Genomic DNA, 6000 nt, shown 5'->3' with positions numbered 1-6000 from the left:
CTGCGGGAGTCTCCGAAGTGCCGGCTACCGAAGGAGCAGAGGGGGTGCTGCCTTGTCCAATCCGAAGAGCTTGCTGCTCCAACGCCGCAGACGAAGATCCGGAAGCACCTTGACTCTACAACGACAAGAAAAGAAAGGCAGAGCGAAGAAAATAAGAAGTAGCATGAAACGAAGAATAATAATAATGATAAAACATCTTAAGAGCAATGAGAACCTGACGAAGGACGCGACGGCCTTCGGCGACCGCAAGCGAGAACCCGCACTTTTTATAAAAGCCTTGCATGAAGCTCTTCGCAATATTCTTCGCCATCACAGGAATTTTCTCCATGGCAGTCTCCGAAGGCCAGCTGAATGATGGGTCCCGAAGACGGCGAAGATCAGACTTGGTAATTACGGGATCAGGACTGCCCGAAGATGAGGAAATCATCGCACATAGCGCGTGGGCGAAGGACCGAACGGAGACAACATCACCCAACTCTCCGAAGGATCGCCCGGCTGAAGCAAGAGAGCTAACACTAGTGGATAGCCACTCGAACAGCTGGGAGATGAACATGTCTTTCACACTGTAAGGAGCAGGAGTTGCGCTGAAGTCCAAGAGCAAATCGTGCACTTTTTGGCAGATAGGATAGATGTGCTTTTCTATCTCGTCGCAGTACTCCAAGTTCTCAGTTACAAGCTTGGCGTGCACATCCTTCAGCTCCTCAAGCTCCTTCGCAAGCTCCTCGGTACGTTTCTTCTCATTTTCGGCCGAAGCAGCCAGACCCCACAGGTTCTCCATTTTGGTCTTCGCCTCATCGAGCTGCTTGGCAAAGAGTTCTTCTCTTCTTCACAAGCGATGGACCGCGCTAGCACCTCTTTCTGATCTTGTAGCTGCTTTACTACAGCAATCTCTTTTTCGAGGGCGCTGGCCGTAGTTTGCTCTGCCAGCTGGTGGCTGCGAAGATCCCTGCGACAGCGGCGTTGTGCGGCACGACAGGCAATAAACGATTTCATACTAAGATCTTGAGCATGTGTCAAGATCTCATCGACGCTCTCGTTGGTGAGTTCCTCCTCCATAATAGGGAAGCAGAAGCTATCTTCAGCTTCCTTCAGTAACTCGCGCTCGCGATCATCGCTCGAGAATTGGAGCATCTTGCGCTTGCGATCGCCGAAGAGTCGAGTCATGGTGGGAAGCCCTAGGCGCTTGGCAACCACCGAAGGCTGCTCCATGCTGACGAAGACGCCCCCACTAGGACGATCACTGTCGGTCTCTGACGAAGAGCTCAAACGGTCCTCGTGCCCAGCTTGCACGAAGTCAGCAGCCTCACGGCGGGGAGAAGAAGTAGCCAAAGCGGCCGCAACAAGCGTAGTTAGGGTAGCAGGGGCTTCGGGGGATTTCGCCTTAGCAGTCACCTTGTGGGCCGCCGGTTCCTCGTCGCTCTCGGCCTCAAAGTCGTTGTACTCGACTGCAAAGGGTTTCGCCAGTGTAGCCTCCATCGAAGAACCGCAAAGAGGTGAAGTCGAGGTGACATCGATGGGCTCTTCGGATCGTTCGGCGGTGCCAGACCCGGGGGCATCTTCGCCATGAGCGCTCTCGCCGCCACCTTCGGTCGACTTGTTCTCCTCAGGGTCGCCAGTGTTAGACGAGCCAGCTTCGCTGGAGGAAACAGGAGCAGGGCGGGCGCATTTATGAGAGACTCGTTCTTCAGCCTCCTTCCGTCTCTTCGCAACAGCCTTCGGGCGTGCTCCAGAGGAACCAGCAACCACGTCGGTTTGGCCGGCCTTTTTCGCCAAACGCTTCAAGCTAGCCTCCCGACGAGCCAAGGTGGAGCCCCGCTCAGGGGCAACAATGTCGAAGAAGCCGAAGAGACGGTTGTCTCAGCGGCCGTCAAGGCGGTTCTGAAGATCGACGACCTCTTTCGCCATCGTAGGGCCGAGGATATCATTGGCAAGGCCCTTGATACGACCAACATCGATGTCTGAGAACACAAAGAGACAGAAAAAGTTAGTGCACGAAAAAAAATCGAAACAAAAAAACAAAAACGAAAAATAAACATAAGCCGAAGGTAGTACCTTTTCCCTTAACACCAAAGCTTTTGGTGAAGTCAGGAATCTTAATGCTGCTGGTAAAATCGACCCAGGCAGCAACCTGCCAGCCAGCGCGAACAGGGAAGACCTTCGACCCACAATACTCTTCGACAAGGTCGCGAGTACCGTAGACCCTAGCCAGTTCACAGAAGGCGACGAGAAATATGCGTGAGGTATCCGTGTCCTCAGGCCTCGTCCCAATACCCTTCGGCAGATCACGAAGGTCCATGCACGTGAGGGGGCTATTCTCGTCATCGACCGTGTAGTAGAACTAGTAGGCGTTCCAGTATTTGTCCCACTTGTTCTTGTAGCAGACCACAGGAGCTTCGACGTTAGAATGGTATTTGAAGTTCAGCGAAGCAAACTGGGCCTCTTCTTTCACGACCGTGCTGCCTTGCATTCGTTCCATATGAAGGGGCTGATGATGGATGGTATGAGCTCGGACGAAGTTTTCCACGGAGGGGGAAACGCCCATAGTCTTCGACGCCCACATGTAAACACTGAGTTGAAGAACGGCGTTGGGAGTGAGATGGTGAAGATACATGTCGAAGTTGTGATGAATGCGCACGACAACGGCATCCAAGGGAAAGCGAAGACCGGCGCTGAAGAGATCGCGGTACACAATGACTTCCTTCGCGCGGGGGCTAGGCACGGTCTCCTTGTCGGGAGCGCACCCGCGGCCGGCCTCAATGAATCCCATCTTCTCGTAGACTTTGACGAGCCGCTCGCTCACACGGCTGCGGCCGAACACCTTCGTGGCCGGAAGCTTGTCCGACTTCGGAGGCATGGTGTCACAGAGGGGCGAAGAGAATAGCAACAGCAACAAAGAAGCAAGTTCGCTTAAAGGCTGGGTAGAAGAAAGCAGCATAAGCAAGTGCAAAGGAATATTTCCGAAGAAGAGAAGTAGGGGACAAGGCAAAACGTTGAGAGGAAGGAAATTCACCAGGTCAGGAGCAGGCAGTCAAAGCAGGGGCGGCGGAGAGCAAGAGTAAGGATTTACCGCGGGGGTGGCAGCCTTATATAGGCAGTAAGGAGACAGAAGAGTGCGGTAAAAAAGGAGGACGTGGCAAGGTAGTTTCGGAGAACGTGGCGCGGTAGTTTCGGAGAACGTGGCGCGGTAGGTTAGGAGGACGTGGCGCGGTCATCTCGGTGAACAGGGCGTGAAGTTTTCGGGCGACGTGGAGCGGAAAAATAGGAGAACGTGGCACGGAAAAAAGGGAGAGTTGAACGTGAAAAAATAGGAACACCTGCAAAACGTACAAACAGATACTACGGCGAGCCGAAGATGGGGGAGGCGCTTAGGGAAGTATTTCCCCTTCTTCGGAATCGCTTGTTCGGCTCGCCGAAGACGTGCTCTCGCCAGCGAGGGGCTGAATGTTGGGGAAATTTACCATGGTCCTAACCCCCTCTCCCCTTAGCTTCGGCTGGGAGGGATGGGATTCAAGGCTTTCAGTGTTCGCTTGTACGCAGGGAGAAGAAGGGGAAGAAAAGGATTCGCTGGGCGTACGTGCGAAGACGGCGCCGGACCCGTTTCAGCCTCACTCTTCGGCTAGCTACGCGAAGATGAGGGCGCGAAGGCAGCACCCTGAAGACACTTCGGCCGGGGCCTCGCCGAAGAGTAAGCGGAGGAGAAGCGTAAGTGAACTCGTGGACGGAGAAGCGCAAGAGTCGAAGACTGCTTCCACTACGCTCTTCGGGCGAAGACGGAGAAAGGACACTCCCGAAGACCCGGGGCGGATGACCGAAGAGGTGCGCGGAAGACTCGTAAAGGAACCTCTTCGGTGCAGATGCTGAAACGGAGCAGTGTGGCGTCTGAGTGCGGAGATGATGAGGCAAGGCGATGACTAGGATAGACGTGTGGGGCTCCAGGCTGTAAAGTGACGAGTTATAAGTTAGGGTTTGTGGGGGCAGTGTGAATGTACCAAAACGCCCTCAAGATACTTCGTATGATGTAAAAAAGTAGGGATAGGTTCTTATAATGTGTAGGCATGTACTAGTGTATAGTTGTACGTGTAGGCATGTACTAGTGTAGAACTAGATTTTTGATTTTCACATTTGGATTAGTGTGTTTTCTCAAGAACAAGTGTATTTTTCATGTTCAAAGTCTTCCAATAAATTATGCTCGTACAAGGCAAAAATTATGGGAAAAAAAATGTTACAGCTCAAGCGCGTGTCACGTTACAATTTATTTTTCTAAATAAAGTAGAACATGTATATACACAGACATTATGTTTTCCGAATAGAAGATTCAGTTACAGACTACAGTAGGCTAAGTATGCATCACGTCTCTACACGTAAAAAACCAAAAAAATGTTACATGTATGCACGTTTGGATCCACCACATTATATGGCTAGGGTGTAATACATTATGGCTAATTGCAATCTATGTTTCCTAATAGATCTAATGGCAAGATATTTTACATTCCTATTTTTGCAAAATAAAAACTTATAGGCATACATAAATTTAATAGTTTGGTACATATCACGTGAGGAGAGAAAATGTGTAGGACGTGTCATGTTTAGATGACGGGAAGGGTAGAAAACTCTTCAGCATATCACATCAAAGAGAGAAAATAGATTTAAATGCATGGCGTTTAGGGCAGTGAAGATATTTTCTATTTTAGGATTAAAAATACATATAATAAATATTAAACATATTACCTCCTTACAACTAATATGTCATTAGATCGACGGTCCACAATCATTTGGAAGTACCTTAGCAAAGCCTGAACAAATCTATATAACCTATATAAATGCACCTCACTAAGGGTCATTACATCTATTTCTCTCAACATGTGAGCTATACAACAACATCACAACCCACTATATCAGACACCACATCACCATCAACTAGAACCATCTATTTATATATTCTACAAATTTTCTATGACTAATAGCATCCATGCTTGCAATTTATTAATCTTTGCGAGGACCACTCTACAAAATTCCCACAGTAGAAATACATGGGAGATTAATCATTTAAGAGTCATTCTCTCTCAACAAATGATCATGTTTTCATGCATAATGTGGTAATGTCATTTGAAAAAGAATGCTGCTATGTAATCACCTTAGTAGTACTACTTTCAAATTTTACTTTAAAATGGCACAACTGATCCGACTCAACCTTATCTTGTACTTTATTGAGTTTTGAATGATGTCTTTTTAGGGATATTTTTTACCATTAAAGTACAAATCCTTTCAATGGAATGAGTATATGTTACAGACAAGTTATCTAAAATGGTAGGTACAAATCCTTTTTTACTTTAAAATGGCACCCAACCATGTAGGCGAGTCCAACCTTGTCTGATTAAGAGATGAGCAGCTTTTGCACGCAACCGCACCTGGCGTCGCCGCCACCGCCGTCGCCACCGCAATCCCAACAACCACCACCGCCACCACAACCGCCCTCGTTCTCTCCGCCACCATCGGGGATGGAGATCGGAGGCCACGAAAGGTGTTCGTCGGCGGGATTGCCTGGGAAACTACTGAAGATGGGTTGAAGCTACATTTAGAGCACCATGGTAGCGTCAGAAGGGCGATTGTCATCTCTGATCACATCTCTAGTCGATCGAAGGGCTCTGGGTTCCTGACTTTCTGGGATCCAAAGGTAGCTCAGAGTGCGTTGGCTGACCCGAATCCGCTGATTGAGGGGAGATGCCCCGGCTACAGGACTGCAACACCGCTTCATCCTCGTGATGCGCCTTTGTCGGTGCCACGATCCCCCGGGGTTGAGGAGCTTTATGAGACCAGGAAGCAGACACAATCGTCTCCTGATGATGGAGGGAGAAGGAAAGGCCTGAATCAGAGGGGGCGATCGGAGGTAATCTGGCGAATTGAGAGAGAGGAAAGACAGGGGGTGAGATTGAGGTGAACAGGATGGGACAGAGAAGAAGAGTGCGAGAGCATTGCCCGAGAAATCAAGAGGAAATTGTT

The sequence above is a fragment of the Panicum hallii genome, chromosome 3 (genome assembly GCF_002211085.1).
Source record: "Panicum hallii strain FIL2 chromosome 3, PHallii_v3.1, whole genome shotgun sequence".
NCBI lineage: Eukaryota > Viridiplantae > Streptophyta > Magnoliopsida > Poales > Poaceae > Panicum > Panicum hallii.
This window is presented reverse-complemented; position numbering follows the sequence as displayed.